General features: G+C 37.2%; 1 protein-coding gene across 3 annotated transcripts in view; it reads right to left on the reverse strand.

The window, feature by feature from the left end:
- The window catches only part of LOC124118310, a 60080-nt gene extending 36252 nt beyond the window's left edge, over window positions 1-23828 (reverse strand). For 2 of the 3 annotated variants that reach the window (XM_048394376.1, XM_046480426.2), the window contains exon 1: window positions 5827-6090. The gene's annotated coding sequence lies outside the window, so the exon portion shown is untranslated. Of the gene's footprint in view, window positions 1-5826; window positions 6091-23678 lie in introns of those variants that run through there. The other variant, XM_048394375.1, reaches the window with a different exon arrangement.
- Between the last annotated feature and the right edge of the window lie 3077 nt (window positions 23829-26905).

Consider the following 26905-nt stretch of genomic DNA (forward strand, 5'->3'; position numbering starts at 1 on the left):
ATGTCCTTACATATGTGATGATGGTACATCCTCTTACATATGTGATAATAATACATGTCCTAACACATGATCTGAAGGTACATGTTCAGCACATGAGTTGAAGGCACATGTCCTTACACGTGAGATGATGGTACATGTCCTTACATATGTGATGATGGTACTTTTCATTACACGTGAGATGGTGGTATATGTCCTTTCATTGTGATGATGGTACATGTCCTTACATTGTGATGATGGTACATGCCATTACATATGTGATGATGGTACATGTCCTTACATTGTGATGATGGTACATGCCATTACATATGTGATGATGGTACATGTTCTTACATATTTACACATGAGGTGATTGTACATGATTATAGATTTTTATGATGGTACATGCCCTTATATTGTATTGATGGTACATGTCCTAACATATGTGATGATGGTACATGCCATTACATATGTGATGATGGTACATGTTCTTACATATTTACACATGAGGTGATTGTACATGATTATAGATTTTTATGATTGTACATGCCCTTATATTGTGATGATGGTACATGTCCTAACATATGTGATGATGGTACATGCAATTACATATGTGATGATGGTACATGCCATTACATATGTGATGATGGTACATGCCATTACATGTGTGATGATGGTACATGTCCTTATATAGGAACTGATGGTACATGTCATTACATGTGAGATGATGGTACATGTCTTTAATATGTGATGATGGTACATGTCCTTACATATGTGATGATGGTACATGTCCTTACATATGTGACAATGATACATGTCATTACACGTGAGACGATGGTACATGTCCTTACACATGAAATGATGATACAAGTCTTTACATTCTGGTGATGGTACATGTCCTTACATTGTGATGATGCTACATGTCTTTAATATGTGATTATGGTACATGTCCTTACATATGTGATGATGGTACATGTCCTGACATATGTGATAATGATATGATGATGGTACTTATCCTTTCATTCTGATGATGGTACATGTCCTTACATATGTGATAATGGTACATGTCCTTACATTGTGACGATGGTACATGTCCTTACATTGTGATGATGGTACATGTCCTTTCATTGTGAAGATGGCACATGTCCTTACACGTGAGATGATGGTACATGTCCTTACATTCTGATGATGGTACATGTCCTTACATTGTGATGATGGTACATGTCCTTACATTGTGATGATGGTACATGTCCTTTCATTCGGATGATGGTACATGTCCTTACATTTGTGATGATGGTACATGTCCTTACATTGTGACAATGGTACATCTCCTTACATTGTGATGATGGTACATGTCCTTTCATTGTGAAGATGGTACATGTCCTTACACGTGAGATGATGGTACATGTCTTTACATTCTGATGATGGTACATCTCCTTACATATGTGATGATAATACATGTCCTAACACACGAGATGATAGTACATCTCCTCATTTTGTGCTGATGGTACATGCCTTTACATTGTGATGATGGTACATGTCCTTACATTCTGATGATGGTACATGTCCTTACACACGAGATGATGGTACATGTCCTTACATTGTGATGATGGTACATGTCCTTTCATTCTGATGAAGGTACATGTCCTTACATATGTGGTGACGTTACATGTCCTTACATATGTGATGATGATACGTGCCCTAACATTGTTATGATGGTACATGTCCTTACATTGTGATGATAGTACATGTCCTTACATATGTAATGAGGGTACATGTCCTCACATTGTGACGATGGTACATGTCCTTTCAATGTGATGATGGTACATGTCCTTAAACATGAGATGATTGTACATGATTATACATTGTGATGATGGTACATGTCCTTACATATGAGTGAGTGAGTGAGTATTGTTTTACGCCGCTTTTAGCAATATTCCAGCAATATCACGGCGGGGGACACCAGAAATGGGCTTCACACAATGTACCCATGTCGGGAATCGAACCCGGGTCTTCGGCGTGACGAGCGAACGCTTTAACCACTAGGCTACCCGACTGCCCCCCTTACACATGAGGTGATTGTACATGATTATACATTGTGATGATGGTGCATGCCCTTATATTGTGATGATGGTACATGTCCTTACACGTGAGATGATGGTACATGTCATTTTATTGTGATGATGGTACATGTCCTTATATATGAACTAATGGTACATGTCCTTACGATCTGATGTTGGTACATATCAATACACGTGAGATGATGGTACATGTCAGTACATATGTGATGATGGAAATTGTTCTAACACACGAGATGATTGAACATGTCGTAAAACACTAGATGATATCTTTAATGTGTGCTGATGGTACATGTCCTTACAAATGAGGTGATTGTACATGATTATACATTGTGATAATGGTACATGTCCTTACAAATGAGGTGATTGTACATGATTATACATTGTGATGATGGTACATGCCTTATATTGTGATGATGGTACATGTCATTACACGTGAGATAATGGTACATGTCCTTTCATTGTGATGATGGTACATGTCCTTATATAAGAACTGATGGTACATGTCATTACACGTGAGATGATGTTACATGTCTTTAATATGTGATGATGGTACATGTCCTTACATATGTGATGATGGTACATGTCCTAACATATGTGATGATGGTACATGTCCTTACATATGTGATAATGATACATGCCATTACACGTGAGATGATGGTACATGTCTTTAATATGTGATGATGGTACATGTCCTTACATATGTGATGATGGTACATGTCCTAACATATGTGATAATGATACATGTCATTACACGTGAGACGATGGTATATGTCCTTTCATTGTGATGATGGTACACGTCCTTACATATGTGATGATGGTACATGTCCTTACATATGTGATAATGATACATGCCATTACACGTGAGATGATGGTACATGTCTTAACACGTGATATTGTGGTACATGTCCTAACACGTGAGATTATGGTACATGTACTTACATTCTGATGATGGTACATCTATCACATGAAATGATGGTACATGTCCTTACATATGTGATGATGGTACATGTCCTAACACATGAAATGATGGTACATGTCCTTACATATGTGATGATGGTACATGTCCTTACATTGTGATGATGGTACATGTCCTTACATTGTGATGATGGTACATGTCCTTACGATCTGATGTTGGTACATGTCAATACACGTGAGACGATGGTACATGTCCGTACATATGTGATGATGGAATTTGTCCTAACACACGAGATGATTGAACATGTCGTAAAACACTAGATGATATCTTTAATGTGTGATGATGGTACATGTCCTTACAAATGAGGTGATTGTACATGTCCTAACATATGTGATAATGATACATGTCATTACACGTGAGACGATGGTTCATGTCCTTACACATGAGATGATGGTACATGTCCTTTCAATGTGATGATGGTACACGTCCTTACATATGTGATAATGATACATGCCATTACACGTGAGATGATGGTACATGTCTTTAATATGTGATGATGGTACATGTCCTTACATATGTGATGATGGATCATGTCCTACCATATGTGATAATGATACATGTCATTACACGTGAGATGATGGTACATGTCTTAACACGTGAGATTATGGTACATGTCCTAACACGTGAGATTATGGTACATGTACTTACATTCTGATGATTGTACATGTCCTTACACGACTGATGATAGTACATGCCGTTAGATATGTGATGATGGTACATGTTCTATCACATGAAATGATGGTACATGTCCTTACATTCTGATGATGGCACATGTCCTTACACATGTGATGATGGTACATGTTCTTATATATGTGATGATGGTATATGTCCTTTAAAATGATATGATTGTACATGTCCTTAAGAATGAGATGATGGTACATTTCCTTACACATGAGTTGATGATACATGTCCTAACACATGAGATGAGGGTACCTGTCCTTACATATGTGATGATGGTACATGTCCTAACACATGATGTGATGTGAGTGCCCTGAAATTGTGATGATGATACATGTCCTAACAAATGAGATGACGGTACCTGTCCTTACATATGTGATTGATGGTACATGTCCTAACACATGATGTGATGTGCATGCCCTCACATTGTGATGATGATACATGTCCTAACACATGAGATGATGGTACATGTCCTTACATATGTGATTGATGGTACATGTCCTTACATATGCGATGGTGAAACATGTCCTTGAATTGTGATGATTGTACTTATCCTTATTTTGTGTTGAGGGTACAAGGTACTACATGTTCTTATATATGAGATGATGATACATGTCGGTATATTCTAATGATGGTTCATGTACTTATATATAAGATGATGGTACATCTCCTCATTTTGTGCTGATTGTACATGTACTTACACTGTGACGATGATACATATACCTTCACTGTGATGGTGGTACATGTTCTTATATTGTGATGATGGTACATGTCCTTACATTTTGATGATGGTACATGTCCTTACATTTTGATGATGGTACATGTCCTTACACTGTGATGGTGGTACATGTCCTTACATTTTGATGATCGTACATGTCCTTACATTCTGATGGTGGTACATGTCCTTACATTGCGATGATGGTACATGTCCTTACACTGTGATGATGGTACATGTCCTTAAATTTTGATGATGGTACATGTCCTTACATTTTGATGATGGTACATGTCCTTACACTGTGATGGTGGTACATGTCCTTACATTTTGATGATGGTACGTGTCCTTACATTCTGATGGTGGTACATGTCCTTACATTTTGATGATGGTACGTGTCCTTACATTCTGATGGTGGTACATGTCCTTACATTGCGATGATGGTACATGTCCTTACACTGTGATGATGGTACATGTCCTTACATTGAGATCAGGGCACATGTCCTTACATTGTGATGATGGTACATGTCCTTACACGTTGATCATGGTACATGTCCTAACATTGTGATGGTGGTACATGTCCTTGCATTGCGATGATGTTACATGTCCTTACATTGAGATCAGGGTACATGTCCTTACATTGTGATGATGGTACATGTACCTTAACTGTGATGATGGCACGTGTCTTTATACTGTTATGATGGTGCATGTCCTTACATGGAAATGAGGGTACATGTATTTTCACTGTGATGATGGTATATGTCCTTACACTGTGATGATGTTACATGTTCATACATATGTGATAATGATACATGTCCTTACACATGGGGTGATGAAACGTGTCCTTACACGTGAGATGATGGTACGTGTCCTTAAAAATGAGATGATTGTACATGTCCTTAAAAATGAGATGATGGTACATGTCCTTAAAATGAGATGATGATACATGTCCTAACACATGTACACTCTACATATCCTTTTTTATTAACTGACATAGTAATACATTTTATTCCAATAGGGGCCAAAAGAAGTCCATGTTAACAAACAAGTTCGAAGTAATTTAAAACAAATATATCTAAAACATATTAGATATTGAGAATTTACAAAGACGAGACACTTGTACACTGAAATCTGGATAATCAGTGCGGTGTTGATGCAATGTGAAATCGCCCACGCGACACTTGTCTGGATAAACGAATCATGAATACGGAATAACGTGAACATTTGGTTCTGTAGACTATGTCATCTTAAACCATTGTGCATCCGCGCCCTCCCCGTCAATCTAAGCCGCGTCCCTTTGTTGTTCCCATGAACTGTAATGACAGCCACTAGTAGACAAAGTAGTGAAGGCACAAAGCCACCGAGTCTCTAACACTATTCAAATAGGAACGGGATGTACGTACCATGGCACTGGCTGTAATGTAATCGCAGATCATTGAAACATGGGCACCTCATAGCATGGCTACTGTTCTTCAATACACCCTGGCGTTGCCCTGTATTCATCACATGGCATATCCGCTACATATAAAGTACAACTAGAAGATATTCTACCTCTAGCCATAGCCGAAGCAGTGACTATTCATCGATACTAAGAATTCAACAAATGCTGGTATCTATGCAGTCGACTAATGAAGTTTAACATATGCAATTTTGTTTCTAAAGTACCATTAAAATGTCACAATAACAACATATTCCACGTGTGTCTTCAAATATAACTCACCTCCCAACAGGACACGAATATGAATATGATTGATATAAGCTCTGACAGATCCTTCTAATGTTGACATTAAATGATTCATGTGGGTACTAAAACCTACGCGAGGTGTACATCGCCTTCGCTCTGACGTTTGTAGAATTGAAACAGTCTGTTTTAAGGACTGTTTATGCCTAGAATTGTTGCGGGAAATTAACTCCGGGATCTCCACGCCTTCAAAAACAGACAGAGAGGTTCTCAGGCGAAATGCAGAAATGCTTATGATATGTGATCTCAGAGGCAACAACATACAGTCAAACAGCATCTAAGTATTCTTTTTCATAGTTAAAACATCCTAATGAGCAATTAGCGTTAATTGCTCATTAGGATGTTTTAACTATAAAAAAGAATACTTGGATGATGTTTGGCTGTATGTTGTAAAGCATTTATATATTGAAATTAATAGTTAGGAAATGATAGTGAGTTATATAAGAGTGGACTCATTAAGGTACTATATTATAAGCGCCATGGTCACTTACACATTGCGCTCCGTGAATGTCAATCATATTCATAACTTACATCATTCATAAATTCAGTTAAAGTATGGACATAAATGATGATCCTTCAACACTCTTCTTGTATAATGAATTCTTCATTACAGTAAAGTAAAATACTTTCACTTAATAATTCATTCCGAATATTCTTAAACTTAATTACTTCATATTCTCAATATAACAGTTCAAGTGTGAAATAAGTGAAGTACATTACTGGTGCCTAGTTGAAAATATTACAATGATAACATAGTTGCTGTATAACGATAACGACGGATAATGGGATAACGACGGTACAGATACCTCGGGCTGAAGCCGGGGTCACGGTGCGTGCACCACGTGAACAATGGCTGACGGCCGAGCGTGCGTCGAACCGTAGCCTTTACTAAAACGAGGTAACTGCCGATACTTACTTCAAGGTAATGATGATTAAACATTTTAACACTGGGCCAGGTGTCACAAAAACTTCTGACGTTTACCAATTATAAATAAAAAACTTATAACAGTGAGTGAGTGAGTGAGTATGGACTTACGCCGCTTTTAGCAATATTTCAGCAATATCACGGCGGGGGACACCAGAAATGGGCTTCACACATTGTACCCATGTCTGGAATCGAACCCGGGACTTCGGCGTGACGAGCGAACGCTTTAACCACCAGGCTACCCGACCGCCCTAACTTATAACATGAGAAAGAGTTGATAAAAGAAATGCTGGAGATTCGCAGTGTTGTAACTCTTTTATATGAGACTGCCACTGAAATGCCTATATCTTTATAGACTACTCTACAACATGAAACACACAATCTACCGGCGCCTCACGATAGTGCGGATGCACTTATATGAAAAATATTTAAAAGACATTGCCAAGTCTGTGTGTATTTAGCTAGAGAAACAGTTTTACTTTTCGTGTATTCTATTCAGACTGGTTAGCTTTAAATAAATACATTCAGCTGCCGATGCTATGCTATCATTATATTGAAACATGAAATGTTTCCCGTGAAAATACAAACAATGAGTCGAATAACATGACAAAAAATATAAATGCAGATCATAGAACACGTTGACCACCAAGTCACTTGATACAGAAAACGTTATACACATTGAACATAATGTTTAATAAGCATCCACGACTTCCATAACTAAAATGGTGTAATATGTTAGACTGATACTTAAACGACTGGAATTCTAATGCTGGTATTTAATCGGGGACTGTCTATTATTCTCTATTATTCAGTATAGTATTTGATGTCTAGTTGAACTACACGAAATTAACACATAGCCGCCAAATCGTAGATTTCGAACCGTACTTTTTGATTAACTGTAACATAAGTTCATTGTACCAGCAGAGTAACAAAGTTAGAATTATTTACAGCAAATTTAACAAAAACTGGCAAAGTAATAACTAAAAGTGACTTATCTTTAAAAAACAGACAGAGAGGTTCTCAGGCGAAATGCAGGAATGACCCATCAGTCCAGTTTGAAATTGATAACAATAGCTTACCACATGTTGGTCAAAGTATGCAAGTTTTGATGTGCTGGTTTTCTTAGTTAATTGTTTATAGGCTGGTCGGTCGTGTCAGAAACTGGTCATCAGGGCCTAGAATTTCTATTGTGCTAGCTGATTAGCATCTGCCATTTCGTCTGATTGATTTCGACAGCTTGCATCTCCAGAACAGAACTTTATTTATGCTCAGGCCGGGATCCTCGGCATATGAGGTACAAATTTGCAAACAGTAAATACATAAGATGGCAGGATGGTTTACATGGAAGATTTTACAGTTTTCATAATGACATTACAGAATGTACAGTGTTTCTTAATAACATTTATCTTTTTACAATTAAAAGGCTCTTTAAATTTAAACATATTTGGGGTTTTAGCATATGAAATTGGAACATATATTTTCCGTTGGGGTTTGAAAAAAGGACAAACAAAAATATAACGGAATTCACCAACATTGCTCATGTCGCAGAGTTTACACTTTCCTTCACTGGCAGGGATTTTGTGCCACCTACCTGGTTCCATAGGTAAATGGTGGCATGAGGTTCTAAACAGAAGGAATTTTACAGCCAACGAGAAAGGGATAACTAACAAATACTTTTCAAGGACGAGTTCAGTTTTAAATATGCGATATGTGATACCTTTAGAAGAATGTGTAATCTCTGCATTCCATGTTTGAGTTGCTATATCTGACAATGTTAACGACATGATAGACTTAAGGACATTAGGAGGAATGGCTTGTTGGCTTAACCAATAGAAACTGAAGCCCCTTTCATTGAAAATACTTACCAAACATTTTATCCATATTTTACAGCTATTGTTTGTACAGACTTCATTGTATAACATTTGATATAGAATAAGATAAGACCTTAGACCCAAAACATACCATTCGGCATTTGATAGAAGTACTTAACGGTAATCTTCCAAGTTCTCCATACAACATGTATAAAGGTGTACTTTTCTTAATGGGAAGTAATTTACGTAGAAAGTTAAGGTGAACAGATTCAATTTGTTTACAATTTTCAAACCCCCAGATTTCACCACCATATAATAGAATTGGTTTTACCATAGCATCGAAGACATATAATTGACATTTTATGGGTAGATTAAATGTTCTACTTTTACGTAATACAAAGTACATGGCCTTCGTGGCAGATTCACAATTGTGCTTTTATAGAAGTTTTGAAAGAGTTTTTATTTGTAAAGTGAATTCCAAGATATTTATGATCAGTGACATATTCGATTGATGAGCCATTTAATAATATATGTTTACTCGTCTCTTTTTGTACCACCAAAAACAAATAATTTTTGTTTTACTAGTATTGATATGCAATCTCCATTTTCTGCGAGAAGTGAGAAAATATCCAAGCGTTACGTATTATGATACAAGTACTGGATACAATGCAGTGTTTACTGGGTTGGGAATGTGAAACTTAAAGTAGTAGAATATATTTGAATTTGATAAAAAGTTGAAGAAAAATGTAAAGATTTTGGCACTGTTATAGTATGTATGTTAGCAATCCGGTAAAAAAACAACAACTTTGCTTTTATATAATTAGGGACCCACTATTAAATTTCAAGTGTTTTTCTGGAAGAAAGTATGTTTATAAAAGCCTAGCAACAACACCCCATCTCACCCCACCCCTGTCAGATGAAGCTAAGAAAGAGGCCCTCTGAGGGTGGTTGTCACTCAAGTAATATCATGTCGTTTTTACTGTCGCTGTTTATGACGAGGACTTGAGCAACTGCACTTGGGTAATGTGTCTACGAATAAAGGTCACTAAGGCTGCTTCATAAAGGTGACATTTGGAGAGTGCAGGTTTGCAGCATTATTGTCTTACCGTCAATTTGAAGGACACGCTTTGGCTGATTTTTGGTTGTTACTTATGGTTTCCATTTCAATATTGTACGCACCAGTGACAAAGATGATGTCCGATACCATTCCCTATTTAGAGGGGGCACGGGTGGCCCAGTCGTCTAAGGCGCCGCGATTCGCTGTGCAGAGTTGCGTCCCTTGGGCACGCCAGAAACCTATGATTGTGGGTTCGAATCCCGGTTCGCCCAGATTATGTTTCTAGGTTTGTCAGCACCATACCCGTGCTCGTGGGTTTCACCGAAGTGGTAAACGTCTGAGACCTCCATCACTTCGGGCTTTCCTCCCACATAAAGCTGACACGCCGTCATATAACTGGAATACTGTTAAAAGTGGCGTTAAACCCAACTCACTCACTCACTCCCTATTTTGACTATTACCATATGTTCCCATGTTTGTTGAGGCGACCACTTGACGTGCCTTGCATCCGTTTGTGACGGCTGACAATGGACTGTCAGAAGATATTTCTTATTGGTATGAAATTAGACAAGCTAAAAATCATCCAAATCACTGGTGTGGTTAAGATATTTACTTCAGTGTTAGAAAGAAGAATGAGATAATTGATGAGGCGAAAACGGGTTTAAGAAGTGATCATTCAACGGTTGATAATGTATTCGTTTTACACGCATTTTGTCAGAAATGTCTAAGGAAACCCAAACATAGTTTTTATGTGGCATTTATAAATTTTCGAAAAGCCTTTGATTTGGTAGATAGACAAACACAAACATTTATAACATTCAAGGGATGTGGATGTACTATGGTAAAGTTAAAGCTTGTATTAGAGCAGACAATTATAAATCAGGTTCATTCAGCACATCATGTGGAGTGCGTCATGGTTGAATGCTCACTCCTGTTTTGTTTATCTTCTTCATTTAAAGGATCTAGGCTCGAGAGGTATTTTTGTTTCACAGGCTACCAATGAAATCTAATCATTGTTGTATGCTGATGATATACCTTTAACTGGTGATTGTGTTATTTTCTTGCAAAGAAAGCCGGATGCCCTTGATGAATGAATGGGGCTCAGAGGTTAACATGGCTAAATCTAATATTATTTTCTTGAGAAATGGTGATTACTTAAAGAAACTTAAAGATAACGCTTATTTTATTGTATGTTCCCGAAATCTGGGGTTTCGAGTATAGGCAAGTTATAGAAATTTTTTAAAGGTCATTTATGTGTGTCTAAGACAGTTTCAAATACGACTGAGCTTGGGAGGCATTATTTGTGAATAGTATATAACGGGTCGCCAGTTTTGGTTGATCCGGTTGATCCAGGCGTATCCGAAGTTGATTGGCTGATCCAAGTCACGTGATCAGATAGGATGACTCATGCATCAACAGCGCGTCGGGAAAGGGGGGGGGGGGGGGGTGAACGGTGTGTGTTTATAAGGCAGAAAAGAATTCATAAGAAATCAAAAGTAAAGGGTTATGAATAGAGCTATGGGTATAGCGTGCTGCCCGAAATAGAAGAAGAAGAAAAGAAGAAGAAAATTGTTTTATTAAAGTGTCACATGCTGCAGTACTAAATATATGGACATATAAACATTTCATTTAAAAAACAGCACCCGGCCAGTTGGCCTACGAGACACTAATTACATAATGGTACATTTAAAATATATAAAAAAAGAAAGAAAAATTAGTTGCAACTTTGTATATTACTACACCCACACCCACACCCACACCCACACCCACACCCACACCCACACCGATACACCCACACACACATCCGCATTAAAATCCCGCTCAAAGCATTCAAACAGGTAAGCATTCAAACAGGTAAGCATACAGGACGCTCACAGCAATCTCATACAGGACACTCACAGCAGTCTCATACAGAACACTCACAGCAATCTCATTCAGAACACTCACAACAATTTCATACAGAACACTCACAACAATCTCATTCAGAACACTCGCAGCAATCTCATACAAAACACTCACGGCAATCTCATACATGTCATACATCTATACACATATGCGTCCATATACACACAACTTAATTCATCAATCGTGTATACTAACCTACATGTATAACCAGCATACATACTAACATACCAACCTACATACATACCTATATCCATCAAACATAAATCAATCCGTATTATACATACACAGGTCCATCCATACCTATGTCCGTTCAAACACACCTCAATCCAAATATACTAACACACATACAACCATACATCCATACCTATATTCATCCATACACATATCGATCCATATATACATACACACATACAACCATACCTATATCCATCCATTCACACCTCAGTCCATATATACATATACACATACAACCATACATCCATACCTATATTCATCCATACACATATCGATCCATATATACATACACACATACAACCATACCTATATCCATCCATTCACACCTCAGTCCATATATACATATACACATACAACCATACAAGTGTCGTACTGAATACAGTATGAACATACATTAAATACAACAGATGATATAAATGAGAGGCACTGTGTACTAACGTACATAAACACACCCGCCTACACACCTACGTGCATATATAAGACAATGCATAACATTATGGATGGGATAAAAAGTAATTAAAATAAAAGCTAACAGTTTATATAAAGTTTACGACGCCTGTACATTCTGTAGACAAGGGAGACTAGGGATTTACTTATACATGTAGTATTCATTAGATAACAGGTCTGTTGCAGTAGAGAAAAGGTCGGGAAGGAGGGCTCCAAGGAGGCAATATAATTCCATAAATCATATCTTAGATCAGAATAAAAGTTACATTCAGTTAGAAAGTGGATTTCATCTTCGATTGCTTTAGAGTCACACATTTTACATATCCTTTCTTCCAAGGGGACAGTCGGTCGTGAAAATCTACCGGTCTCTATTTCAAGAGGTAAAGTTCCGGTACGTATTTTGGCGAGTGTACTTCGATAAGATCGGTCCATTATAAGTTGAACATATGGTTCAGTGTTAAGCGAGCCCTTAAAGAGTCTATATGTTCTAAGTTTGTTACCGTTTATAAGCCCTCGATCGTTCCACTGCTGACGTAGCCAGTCGTGGTAATCATTGGATATAAGCCAAGTCTTTATGTAGTCCATGTCAGGGGGTGTTAAATTAAATATATCTAAAATAGGTAGTTGCCACGACTTGATAAGTGTAAAGACCTTATTAGTCCATGATTTACGATAATTACGTGACCATAGATGGACATTACTACTCACTCGAATGTTGTCACAGTTTTGTAGACGATACCATAGTTGTAAAATTTCTAACTTTTGCTTGGTATAAGGCGAAGTCCAACCCATATCCCCTCGAACTGACAAGTTTGGTGACTTAGAGCCCACTCCGAGAAAGAATCTACATGCTCGATTTTGTACAGCATTGATACAACTTAACTGACGTGTGCCCCACACAGCAGCTCCGTATGAGAGAATCGGTTGCACAAGGTTTTCATATAACTTATTAAATACATCGTAAGCCATTCCTCCACTGGCTTTGAATTTACACACAATCACACCTAAGGCACGATGAGCTGACTTGGCTATTTCCTTGGCTGTGAAATTAAGATCTAGGTGTTCATGAAACCAAACACCGAGATATTTATATGCATAAGTATAACACACTTCATTTTCACCGATAGTGAAAGTAACACCTGATATCCTCTCTGAAATAACTCCCTTTTAAAATAACAAATGTACAACACATCTTCCCTAACAAATCATAAATACGGGACACTAGTCACACAATTTATGAAAAGGAAGCTTCAGGCGAGGCTGGTATGTTAACATTAACTGTAAGGCCGGGGTATGTTGACATTGTTATGGGCGGTCGGTCGGTTGATGAACAAAATGGTTTTAGAAGAAAACGGGGAACTCTTTATTCTATTTTAGAAACCCGTAAGCTTAATAAACAAGCAACGTTCGTGTGCTACATCGATATAAAGAAAGCCTTCGATAAAGTTAACCGTAAATATTTATGGTATAAGCTACAACAAGTTGGTGTCACGGGAAAATTCTATGAAGCAGTGAGGTCCATGTTAAGAAAATACATCCAGTCGGGTTCGAATAAATGGTCAATTAACAGATATGTTTCCGGTATCTGTCGGGGTTAGACAAGGATGCGTACTCTCGCCAACGCTATTTTCAGTATACATCAACGATTTAGCTAATGATATGAATTCTTTAAAATGTGGTATTAACGTAGATGGATCAATCTTGAGCATGTTACTCTATATTGCACTTATAGCGCCCAATTAATCATGCCTTCAATCGATGCTGAACGTTTTAGAAGAATGGTGTAAGAAATGGCGGTTATCGGTAAACGGGAATAAAACTAAAGTCGTTCATTACAGATCAGCAACCTGTTTAAAATCTAATGTGCTGTTCAATACCGGAGAAAAAGTGATCGATTATTCCAAAGCCTATAAATATCTTGGATTGTGGCTACATGAGAATCTTGACCTTAACTTTGCTGCCAAGGAGTTAGCTAAGTCGGCTAACAGAGCTCTTGGTGTTATTATCAGTAAATTTAAAACCATGGGCGGAATGGCATTTGAAGTTTATAATACTTTATATAGTAATTTAGTACAACCAATTTTGTCTTATGGGTCCGGAATTTGGGGACTAAGAGAGTTTAGATGTTTAAATAACGTCCAGCACCGTGCATGCCACCAGTTCCTCTTGAGGAAAGAACATGTAACTATTGTAATCAAAATATCGTAGAAGACGAATTTCATTTCCTAATGAACTGCAGACTATACTCTGATACCCGTTGTAACTTACTGATGGATGCTCACACCACCGACAACAATTTTCTCAGTTTAGCCAAAAATAATCAGTTTGTTTACCTTATGCAAAACGAGGAGATACAACATTGCCTAGCTGCAACAGTGTCCCTGATGTTTCGACGACGTATGGATGTAAATATATCATAATAATATAATATTAATTTATTACTTGTACACAGCACTGTTTCCAGCGGTCTGTGTCTGAATATTACATTGCGGGTCGTCTTTAAGCATTGTATTGTAGGTTATATTTAGATCGTGGGTAATATTTGATATTGTAAGTGCAGTTTGCTCGTGTGACCCAATATTTATATGTTTTTAAACATGTTATTTAATTTATAATTTGTTTATATGTTAAATGTCTCTCATAACCCTGAATGGGTGGCCATGTTTTATTTTGTGGCGTAATGTATTTTTGTGACCATGGGTGAGACAAAAATAAACAATTTTCTTCTTCTTTCTTCTTCTGTTATGGGCGGTCGGTCGCTTCGTCTCTCTGCTATACGTTAACTATGAATAAACCTGCTTCGACATATGTTTCCAATAAAACATTTTCCTCGTGAAACATTTTTCCATGATAAACTCTGTTCTCTCTTCGAATTAAGGGTGACTATTGTAAACATGAAAATGTCCTATAGATTGCTTCCATAACTTTCCCAACAAACCTAGCTTCGTGCCGTCACACTGCTTCATGTACTTATTAGTTTCTTATTGGACATAGACATGGTTCTAACTATCTATTTTCAAAATAGCACGTTCTGAAGTAAAACTGTGCACATCATGTTACACGGTTAAAACTCAAACCGCACGGTTTATTTATCATTGTGTTGTGAGGAAAAGCTAGCATTGAAACATTAACTATGCAAGTCGGGACAGACCTGAATAAGTCAACGCCTTCTATACAAATGGTTCACAATGGTACGCAGCGCGGGTGATTCGAAATCCGGCTGCATTCAGCGTTATAGTCAATGCAGGGTGACATGACTACCTCGTTGTTGCGCGCTAAATGTAAACTACACTGCTAGCTTGCTGATTGTGACTTATATTTTGTAAGGTTGGCCTCACTGCTTAGTGAATGAGTGAAATCCACCTGGGACCGTATTTTATGTTTGATTTACAGTCACACACGGGTTCACTCTGAGAATGTATCGTATATGTTACATGAGTTGTTGAATGTCACAGAGATTCATAGGCTTGACCTTGAATCAATCTGATCTTGGTGTTTAGCTTGGCTGTGGTACCTCTCAGAGTAAGGAACGATTTGCAGCCAATGATTTGGGTGAAATGACTCACCGCACCCAGATGTCTTAGCCGCTGTGAGCGTGTTTTTATATTCGAAGCATGTTAGTTTAAATGACAGTTAGTTTTGTTAGCCTCGCTGACTTGGTTGATGCATGTCATCGTATCCCAATCGCGAGGATCGATGCTCATGTTATCAATCACTGGATTGTCTGGTTCAGACTTGATTATTTACAGACCGCCGTCATAAAGCTGGAATATTGCTGAGTGCGGCGTTAAACAAGAAACAAACTAATGGTTTGTTGGTTTGTTGTTTTACGCCGACCACCCGATCCCGTTAGTCGCCTCTTACAACAAGCATAGTCACCTCTTATGACAAGCATGGGTTGCTGAAGACCTATTAGTAAATTTGATATAAAGAAACTATAGTGGTTATGGAGTTCGAAGATATGGAAGAACAAGAACTGATTTTTGGTGGCAAGGCTTTACTTCCTCTTCACTGCTGAGATACGTTATCCTTTTAATCTCCTGGTCAATAAAACCTGTCTTGATAAATACTATCTATTAAATGATCTGATCAGTGATCAAAATGAAGCCCACTGACCATGGGACTCGATGAGTTATGGCAAGTGGTGAAAATGCAACCCCTTGTAAGTGGATTCAATGGACACGACTATGATCAGTGATGACAAATGAAACTACGTGTAAATGGAATCAGTAGACACGATTGTTATCACTGATGAAACATGAAACCCTTAGTTTATGGATTCAGTATACACGACCATGATCAATGCTGAAAAATGATAACCTTTTTTCGTGGATTCAGTAGACGCGAACATGATCAATGCTGAAAATGAAACACTTTGTTGATTGATTCAGTAGGCAAAACTATTGTCAATGCTGAAAAATAAAAACCTTTTAATGGATTCAGTAGACACGACTTTGAATAATACATAAAAACGAAACTCTTTGTTGATGGGTTTTTAGCTTGTTATCCTATTTATATACTTATACATTTTATAAATTAATATTCAATGCTTTCAAAATTAAGTTTAATACCAGTTGCTCACTATTGGTTATTGTATAAACAATCGTAAGGTAAGTAAAAGAACCCCACCTCCTACTGCTTGGATCAATAAAGGTTATTAAAATGTATTCCAGTCATATGTGAGTTTATATTCCATTAGTCATAAGCTTTTTATGCAATTAGCAGTGATTAACTGACTTATTTATCCCTTGCGTTATCCCTATGCTAGAGGTATATCCGTTTAAGAATACATTTTCTTTTCTGTACAAACATGTCAATATAACCATATAAAATACACAAAAAGCCAAGAAAAGATCTTGGCAAATACATCTAATTTGCCTGTGGGTACCCCTACGGGATGTACCATATTCGACTTCTTGCAGTCCTGCCATATGATACGGTATGATTTGTGAGAGGTTAATTGTACATCTAAAATTTGGTGAAGACATCTCGCATCAAAGAGTGATACAAAATAGTGGCAAAAAGGGCAACTGACGACCCCCAAATTATTGACACTGTACTTGACAACAGTTACTGCCTCTTCCGTGCGTTATCAAAGAAGTGACCTGACAAAGCCATAGTGTATTGACATGCTTGATAACGATACCGCCATTCAAATAAGCAGGACTGTAATTTAATTTGTTTAACTGTAAACTAATTTGCAGTGTTACTATGATAACGGCTACATTCATCTAGATAAGAACGTTTAAATTTATTTATGTACATGTGTAAATATTAAAGATGAGTTATTTTAATTTACTTTAATTAAATGGATATTTGTGAGGAATATGAATGTGCCGAAAAATACATTTTTGATTAAAATGTCGCTTGAAAACTGTGACTCATTGGGTTGTTTTCCTCTGGTGGATTGCAATAATTATATATATTTCACAAAACTCAAATGGAAAAACAACTAGTTTTGAGTAGTCGACATTTTGCTTAATGCAACATGCATTTATATCAACTTAGTCTAAAGATACAGAAGATTATTATGCAATGCCCGAAGCAATCGGTAATCTTTATTGAAGTTCTTAAAGGTTTAATGCTTGGGGCAGAGTGTCAGTGTGTCTCACTTTAAATATGTATATCAATATATATGTGCATTATATTACAAAGCCAAGTCAAAACGAAGTGCATTTCTGTTTTGTTAACACTTATGCTGTATTTTCTATCTCTACGTATACAGTGGCATGGCTGTTATGGTGGCAGATGGCAAAATACGACGTCTTTCGGATCTTTGAATGTAGCAGTTTCATACAGCTGCAATGAAAGTGTAACAATCCATAAACTACATCGGGTGCTACGAAGGTTAAAGTGGACGAACGTCTTATCGATCGTATTACTCCCTTTTGTGGCTTCATGGATATATGAGTTTATGTCGAGTTCAAGTATTTAACTGAACATTGATCATATTCTTTTCATGTGACGATGAAGCTTCAAGGTCGAGTAACATCAGTGGTGGTCATTGGTGTAGGTATTGTGCTTGGGTATCAGGTCTTGTCTGTCTTTTGGATGAATTGCTGCCGAATTACTGGCATCAAAGACATGACACGTGTGATGTTCCTACATAACAGGATAAGGGATCACACACCCGGCTTCAAATACCTGCTTGGAAAGTCAAAACGGATGGAACCAGACACACTTCTCCGAAGTTTGCCAATAATGTATGATGTTCGTGGAACAGAAACGTTTGTGAAAGTTGGGGTGAATAATCAGCGTGTTAATAGTGACATGTTGATGAGAAATCTAAAACATTTTATGGATCAAGTAGAGAGGCGGAACATGACGCTCCTCACAGCCCACAGCGGACCCGCAGCCTCTGCTCTCAAGGTTCGATATGTTGGATAGGGGCCCACCATTTAAAGTTCAGGGGTTGGTTGGGTGGAGTGGTTTGCGATTTTTGTTTCAGACAGAATACTGTTTTTTCAGCCAGTGTATTAAGACAAGTACTTATTTTCTTTGAAGGGAATCGGCGAACGTGTTTTGTGGACCACCTCACACAATTTCCCAGAACATTCAGCATGTACGCTGAAAGTTGTCTTTTTAGAGCATGAGGGCAAATTAATATGCTTTTCAGGAAAAGGCTTTTTTCGAAAACAATACAGGAACCGACTTGACTGGGAACCCAAAATCATGGCGGGGGATAAAAATTTCAATGCCTCAACGTTTATTTACAGTTTGAGCAACGCATATCTATGGATTAAACCCGTGATATATATGTATTGATATATGTCGTTCAGTTAATGGACTGTTCCTATTCTGCGGGGACCACAAGCGGTGGATCGTCTTAAGTGATTATTTCTAATTAACGGAGTTGGAGTAAACAAGAATTACTTAAAATCGAACCATATATCCATATTGAAATATGACGTATGAATTCAGGCACCACTAAATTAACTTAAACATTTACCTTATTTTTATTGTTTGTTTGTTTGTTGTTAAACGCCACACTCAGCAATATTCAAGCTATATGACGACGGTCTGTAAATAATTCAGCCTGGACAAGACAATCCAGTGATTGACATCATGAGCATTGATCCACGCAATTGGGATACGATGACATGCATCAACCAAGTCAGCGAGTCTGACCACCTGATCCCGTTAGTTGCCTCTTACGACAAGCATAGTCGCCTTAAACAGCAAGTATGGATTGCTGAAGATCAATTCTACCCTGGATCTTCACGGGTATCCAATATTATAGTTTCCAACTGTATAAATATTCATTTTACACATATCCAGTTACTAATTAAAACAAATCTCTTTTTATCAGGCTGATCTTGTCGCAGAAGATAGGCAGTTTTCGAGAGAACGCTACATAAACCCAGAACAGAACTTTTCCAAAGAGTACCATGCCCGGGAATCATACCACGGACAATTCGTGAGCATTGATGACGACATGTTATCCTATTCAGCAACATTTGAAAGAAGAGATACAACATTCATACGAGTGCTAGTTATTCTGCCAGGTCATAGGAGTTCCGTCGCTCACTTCCGGTGTGTTCTCAGACGGTCGAGGTCAGATCGGGGTCAGCTGGTACACGGTCATTTCCAGCGCATCCCATATAATGACTTGGGGTTACATTGGTGAGTGCATCCCGTCCTTATAAAGATTAACTATTTGTTAAATACATGCAAAACTATTTATTTAGAAGCAATGAAACAATGTGACATGCGAGATGAGGAACATCACATAATTTTTGAAATTTAAGTAATTCAAAACATGACCTTATAATTAAATATCCCAGGAATTCCTTAAAAACGTTGAAACTGTGCAAATGGCCAGAAACCAGTAGATGTTTGCAGATGGTTTAACTTAAGTTTCACGTACATCAATGATCTGATATCCTTCAACAACCATCAAATAGCCAATACCCTTCCCACCTGAATTAGAAATAAAGGAGACCTGTGAGGCCGCTTCGTCAGTTTCGTATTTAGATCTATGCATAAGGATTCAGAGTGACAAAACACTTTCCACAAGACTGGGCATTGCCTAAAAGTCGGACCGGGCCGGGCCAAGACGGGCCAAAGTGTTACTGGCTAATTACATTAATAAACAATCACCAAACAAAAAAGTGCACCATAAATAAGTAATTCGGAGTAAATCGCTTGAAAACCAGAAAGTGGAGCAGTGTGTAAGCGTCGCTGATCTTGGTAACATGTAAAAGAGCAATCGTTAAACGAAGTAAGATTTGAAACGTATCAAATACTTCTAGCTATCGTGATACAAATTTCCATCTGTGTGCATAGTGTTTATATTTATAGGAACGTTCTATATATAAGTAAATACCACTTTATAATGTCACTGATCGTCGTATTTAAAGCAGACACGTTGGTTAAAGTAGACCTCTTCTTCCTATACTCTCAACAGTCACACAGGTGTTCGGTCCGACTTGGCCCGGGCTGTCAAAATCAACTTAAACCTCACATATGTATCATCAAATGGATTCACATCTATAAACTAGTATAATATCTACCTAAATACCACTTTATAGTGTCTCAGATCACTGTACTTAAAGAAAACAAGGTGCTCAAAGTGAAGCATTTTTACTGTATTTTCTTTAGAAAATCTATGTCAGAAGTGTTCGGTCCGACTTGGCCCGGGCTGCCTAAATCAACTTAAACCTCACAGATGTATCATCAAATGGATTCATATCTTTAGATTAGTATTATATCTGCCTATATACCACTTTATAGTGTCTCAGATCGCTGTACTTAAAGAAAACAAGGTGCTCAAAGTGAAGCCCTTTTTCCCCTACATTCTCAACATAGTCTCTATCAGAAGTGTTTTGCTTCTGTTGGGTCCGACCTTGCCCGGGCTGTCAAAATCAACTTTAAACACACACACGTATCTTCAAATGTGTTCACATCTTTAGATTAGTATTATATCTACCTAAATACCACTTTATTATGTCACGGTACATCGTATTTAAGGAAAACAAGGTGCTCAAAGTGAAGCATTTTCACTGTATTTTCTTTAGAAAATCTATGTCAGAAGTGTTCGGTCCGACTTGGCCCGGGCGGTCAAAATCAACTTAAACCTCACAGATGTATCATCAAATGGATTCACATCTTTAAATTAGTATTTTATCTACCTAAATACCACTTTATTATGTCACGGTACATCGTATTGAAAGAAAACAAGGTGCTCAAAGTGAATATATTTACTGTATTTTCTTAAGAAAATCTCTGTCGGAAGTGTTCAGTCCGACTTAGCCCGGGCTGTCAAAATCAACTTAAACCTCACAGATGTTTCATCAAATGGATTCACATCTATAGATTAGTGTTATATCTACCTAAATACCACTTTATAATGTCACGGTAAATCGTATTTAAAGAAAACAAGGGGCTCAAAGTGAAGCATTTTTACTGTATTTTCTTTAGAAAATCTATATCAGAAGTGTTCGGTCCAACTTGGCCCGGGCGGTCAAAATCAAATTTAAACACACAGATGTATCTTCAAATGTGTTTACATCTATAGATTAGTGTTATATCTACCTATATACCACTTTATAATGTTACGGTACATCGTATTTAAAGAAAACGAGGTGCTCAAAGTGAATATATTTACTGTATTTTCTTAAGAAAATCTCTGTCGGAAGTGTTCGGTCCGACTTGGCCCGGGCTGTCAAAATCAACTTAAACCTCACAGATGTTTCATCAAATGGATTCACATCTTTAGATTAGTATTATATCTACCTAAATACTACTTTATAGTGTCTCAGATCGCTGTACTTAAAGAAAAAAAGGGGCTCAAAGTGAAGCCCTTTTCCCTTTACATTCTCAACATAGTTTCTATCAGAAGTGTTTGTCTTGTGTTGGGTCCGACTTGGCCTGGGCTGTCAAAATCAACTTAAACCTCACAGATGTATCATCAAATGGATTCACATCTATAGATTAGTGTTATATCTACCCAAATACCACTTTATAATGTCACGGTACATCGTATTTAAAGAAAACAAGGTGCTCAAAGTGAAGCATTTTTACTGTATTTTCTTTAGAAAATCTATGTCAGAAGTGTTCGGTCCAACTTGGCCCGGGCGGTCAAAATCAAATTTAAACACACAGATGTATCTTCAAATGTGTTTACATCTATAGATTAGTGTTATATCTACCTATATACCACTTTATTATGTCGCGGTACATCGTAATTAAAGAAAACAAGGTGCTAAAAGTGAAGCATTTTTACTGTATTTTCTTAAGAAAATCTATGTCAGAAGTGTTCGGCCCGACTTGGCCTGGGCTGTCAAAATCAACTTAAACCTCACAGATGTTTCATCAAATGGATTCACATCTTTAGATTAGTATTATATCTACCTAAATACCACTTTATTATGTCACGGTACATCGTATTTAAAGAAAACAAGGTAATCAAAGTGAAGAATTTTTACTGTATTTTCTTAAGAAAATCTATGTCAGAAGTGTTCGTTCCGACTTGGCCCGGGCTGTCAAAATCAACTTAAACCTCACAGATCTATCTTTAAATGTGTTTAGATTAGTATTATATCTACCTAAATACCACTTTATAATGTCTCAGAGCGCTGTACTTAAAGAAAACAAGGGGCTCAAAGTGAAGCCCTTTTCCCTTTACATTCTCAACATAGTCTCTGTCAGAAGTGTTTTTCCTGTGTTGGGTCCGATTTGGCCCGGACTGTCAAAATCAACTTAAACCTCACAGATGAATCATCAAATGGATTTTTATGTTTAGATTAGTATTATATCTACCTAAATACCACTTTATTATGTCACGGTACATCGTATTTAAAGAAAACAAGGTGCTCAAAGTGAAGCATTTTTACTCTATTTTCTTAAGAAATTCTATGTCAGAAGTGTTTGCGTATTTTTGTGCCTAAGTCACTTGGACATTGTTTAGCTTCATGAACTATTCATAAGAAACATGTCAGACAGCTTTGACATCATTGATGACTTAGTCTTATGAGATGTGTAAACCTTAGGGGAAATGAGCTCAAGTAAATACAGAAACAGAGGGTCTAAAATTGCCACAGTGTTAGGCCCGAAAGTCTATTTAGGATTTAAATTGTGATTAAGGAAGTATAGGGTAGAGAGGGAACAAGAAAACAAATCTTAACAAAACCTACCCGCCAAACAAGTGCTAGTTCGTTCGTATCCGTAATCCGTTACAAACTGTGATGAACGCATAGTGTGTTCGATGAAGGAAATACAGCCCTTTAGATCTTTGTTTACTGAATACACCTTGACCTATGTTCGGTGATATAATTTATAAGATATTGAAGCTACATGGACGCCCATAGTTTCTTTGAAATGTCCTGGCTACACTTAAAGGTTTCGTGCTCAACAAATATATATGAATGTATATGATGTCCCATCTTGATGTACTTTAACAATGCAATTCGACAAAGAAGATGTACAGATGCCTCGCCAGCATTTTGGGCAGTCAAGTACAAGTACAGGTAAACATAGCTATTTATGCTCATGTGTGTCAGGTTGCCCTTACCTCGCCGTCACATCTGTACACAAAGCAAGTGCATAGTCTAAACTAGGCTACACTTGCATTTCTTTAGCCGTTTACAGATGCCTCGACAACATTTTTCACACATGAATGACTTAAACCTTGGCTCTCATCTAGTACAGGTAAACATGGCTATTATTGCTCATGTGTGTCAGGATGCCCCAACCTCGCCGTCGTATCTGTACACAAAACAAGTGCATAGTCTAAACCAGGCTACATATGCATTTCATCAGCCGTTTCAATAATGCAGTGCGCTGTCACAGCATGCTGCGCAGGTCTGTACAGCACAATGTATTTTATTAGTAATTGGTCGATCCTTCATAAATCATATTTTTGCCATTCATTTCACATATGCCTCGGTAGAATTAAGGTAGGGGAAGGACTTCTGGTCAGATAACAAGGTATCCAGATATCCAGAAACTCGTTTATCCGGACAACATTTTAGAAAAAGCAATTGTCCGGATAGGCGAGGTTGGACTGTATAGCGCGTGGTACATGACAAAACAGATGTGTTAGGACCTGATTCGCACTTGCTGAAGGGATACCAATGGACCCTGATCATTATACATTGGTTGCTTATTATTATTAAACATATTGTATTGTCCAAAAAGACAAAGGCAGCACTTATTACCACCTTCTCCCTATATACAGTTATACATAATATTGCATAATGAAAATTAACAATTTACAGTTGAAGCATCACATTGTGGAAACATAGTGCGCAATATAAATTTATATACAGTGCTCATATGAAGGATATGTACAATGTGCTGGAAAGTGAAGACAGTGTGCATCTCATACATATGCTAATATTATACATGTTAGTGTTGTATATAGATTTAACAATATTAATTATTAACAGTTTGGAAACAATAATATGCTAGTTACTGAATCTGTTAGTCGTTTCTATAAATTTGTGTACACACAAGAATATTTTTGTATTCAGGAAAACATCTAAGTTTGGCTCACAAAAAAAAGAATACTATTTAGATTTTTTTTTTCTCCAAGATTATCGATAGCTGTCAGTAATGTCTCCCTAATATCATAATATAAGGTACATTGGAAGAAGAAATGGAATGAATTTTCACAAGGAGCTCCGCATTTACAGGAAATAGTATCAGATAATTAACACGAAACAGGTTGGAATTTAGTGTGCTACAATTGTGTCTCAATCTAGTGTGCAATATGTTTGTAGATCTCTCACCGCAATTATAGTGCATAGGTGGTGATGTAGGCTGCTCAGATGCGACAGCTTTAAAATAAGATATTGACGGACTATCCCTGATTCCTGATGATAGATTATTCCATTGGCCTAATGTATCTATAATATAAGACCTTTTAAACGTAGATGTCCGTGCAAATGGAACTACAAAATCATGGCGGTTTCTGAGATTATAACTGACCTTCTGTGACACAGCTGGTGGTATAAGATCAGTAACATATGAAGGACATGGCTTATTTATTATTTTATACATAGTTACAAGTTTGTTGACGTTTCTTCTATACGCTTAGATATATGTATCCACGTCACACACACCTAGAACAAGTACACTTATTTGAATATTACTAATATTACATGAATGTTACTGAGCAGACAGTTAGAGTTTATATCTTTGCGCTTAATCAGCAACATTAAGCCTTCCACGTATATTACAACTGTGTAAGTTAACTTTCCTTTCCAGAAATACCACAGCATGGTGACAGAGATGAACTTCTACCCCAAGAGATGTGTCATTGACTAAAATCTGCTTTGTTAATTTGATTTCCTTGTGATAGCCTTTACCTGGAAGGAATTTATATTTGTATTATTTCAATTTTTCTTTTCATATATATCCCTCTGAATTTTGGGTTTTGAAATAGCATGTCGCAGCAATAACTCCTGTTGGACCCTTAGACTTGCAAGAATACTCTAATCATTGGCCGAAACATGCCCCATTTGTGCTTCTTGCTTTGTCAGACCAAACCCATACTGTTGAATTTCTCAAAAGCTTTAAAAGGGTTAAAGCTATTTTTGGAAGTATAAATGGGTTGATTGGTGACTACCACAGAAGTAGCAAATGGAGTTATGTCTGATGAAATTCTCTGTTTTGACTTGTGCTAATCGGGTTTAACAACTAACTTGCCTTTGCGTGTGTTTGTTCCACCGGTGGTGCAGGATACGCTCACCTCTATGCAAACACCTGTTATCCTCACTGTTTGATAGTAGTTTATACACGTAAGTATGTATAAGTTGTATGTCATCTTAATATATCACTTGTGTTATCCCTCTTTTTGGGGTGTACTACAAACATAAATCAAAATTTCTTTTGAGCTATCATGAATATCATAAAATACTTAGCAAGTCTTTGCTTATCATTCCCTCTACTCCTACCAAAGGCTCTAATTGTGGCTTATTGTTACATATTCTTCACGAATACTGTAAATCATGAAACGTGTAACCAAATTAATGCGAGTTTAGACCGCTGGCTAGACTAACATCTAGTTTCTGAAATGAACATATTTTACAACAAAAAAAACAATTGTTTGATTATATTGATAAAATATATAACTGCAGTAATCTAGTCTTGCCAAATATGATTGACTTGCATCGGCTGTATTGGATATATTTGTTTCAGGAACTGTATGACAGGCCTAAAATGCGTCACGAAAATAATGCGATTAACTTTGCTTTTGACCTGTAAAAGCTAACCAGCAAACGAAAACACGGCGTTGTTTACAGTGAACGCATGTCTAAACAAACATCCTTTTTTATATACTTAAGTAGAAGTATCACGATGGACAGTGCATACAACTGTTTGGCAGACAATATCAAGCAATATTTTAGATTCAGAATCA

The sequence above is a fragment of the Haliotis rufescens genome, unplaced genomic scaffold (assembly GCF_023055435.1).
Source record: "Haliotis rufescens isolate VD_foot unplaced genomic scaffold, xgHalRufe1.0.p SCAF_13, whole genome shotgun sequence".
NCBI classification, from domain to species: domain Eukaryota; kingdom Metazoa; phylum Mollusca; class Gastropoda; order Lepetellida; family Haliotidae; genus Haliotis; species Haliotis rufescens.